General features: G+C 53.7%; 1 non-coding gene across 1 annotated transcript; it reads right to left on the reverse strand.

The window, feature by feature from the left end:
* Positions 1–550: 550 nt before the first annotated feature.
* On the reverse strand, positions 551–632 carry TRNAS-GCU (transfer RNA serine (anticodon GCU)). Its single transcript has one exon. It is a non-coding gene; the product is annotated as a tRNA-Ser (tRNA).
* Between the last annotated feature and the right edge of the window lie 632 nt (positions 633–1,264).

Here is a 1,264-nt window from a genome sequence, read left to right on the forward strand (position 1 = left end):
CTAAAGCATTCTTCAAGTGGAGAATGATGTCAATGAATGCCCGCCTTGGCCTTCTCTTCCTCAGGATAAGAAAGCCTAGTTTCCTCAGCTACTTGTCACCTGTGAAGGCTGCCACCAGCCCCATATACTTCCAGTTGCTTTCCTTCACACTCACCACTGCTAACTACCCACCAGCTTGGCAGTAAAATGTGGACTGCTACCCTCTGGATATTTTCAAATATCCTCTTGTCCACACAGCGAGTTCACCTCTCACAAGATGGCCCAGGAGTTGTGAGAGGCTGTGTCACATATCCCTGGTGAATCTGTGCTGGCTCTTCCCAGCCTCTTACTTGTTCTCCATGTGCTTGGGTATGGCTTCCATGAGGTGTGCAGCATTAACCTCCAAGGGGCCAGATAATACGAGGCTGATTAGTCTATTTCCAAGGTCTACCCAATTTTCCTCCCTTTCCTCCCTCCCCTTCCTTTCCATGACACTTGTCAGCAGCAGCAAGGGAAGAGCTGCCTCTGCTCCAAAAGGCCAGCTCCTCCTTCTGGGCTAGTCCCTGGGCTTCGACGAGGATGGGATTTGAACCCATGCGTGCAGAGCACAATGGATTAGCAGTCCATCGCCTTCACCACTCGGCCACCTCGTCAGCCTCCCAGGGCTACAGCTGCAGCTGTGTCTATGGCTGCCTCCTCCACCATGGCCACCACCATCGAGACTTGTGAACAAGGACGACTGCCAAGTTCATGGCTCTCTGTTGGTCAAGAGTCCCTGCCAGGAGGGAGGATAGGACTGAGAAGCATAGCCCTCTGCTGAGCTCCTTTCCCAGGCCAGAACAGTTGGTGCAAACAGGCGAATAAGGAGGATCAGGGACAGGTAGGTCCTTCCTGGGGAACCTGGGAGCTGTCTCATGGAGGCAGGGTGCAATAATGTGTGGGTGGGGCAGGCAAGAAGAGCCCAGCTCAAAGAAGGAAACTGCAGAGAGGACCCACATGAAAGCAGGAGCAGGCAGCAGCCAACCAGGCCTCTGAGGGATGGTCTGACAGGTGGGCAGCAGGGACTTGCAGTAGTTGGAAGGCATAGGGCTGAGCAGCATCCCTGGACGCAACAGGATGGACACAATGTGGGAGGAGAGACTGAGGATTGGCTGAAGGGCTCTGAGCTCATATGCCATTCTGCAAATATGCCCCTTGCATCATAAGTGCCTGGGGCTGGGTAGAAGGGGACCATCCTTGTCCTTCCTGGCAGCCTGGTTTGATCTGAATCAAGAAGGATTCTTGT

This window comes from Rhea pennata, chromosome 19 (genome assembly GCF_028389875.1).
Source record: "Rhea pennata isolate bPtePen1 chromosome 19, bPtePen1.pri, whole genome shotgun sequence".
NCBI classification, from domain to species: Eukaryota; Metazoa; Chordata; class Aves; order Rheiformes; family Rheidae; genus Rhea; species Rhea pennata.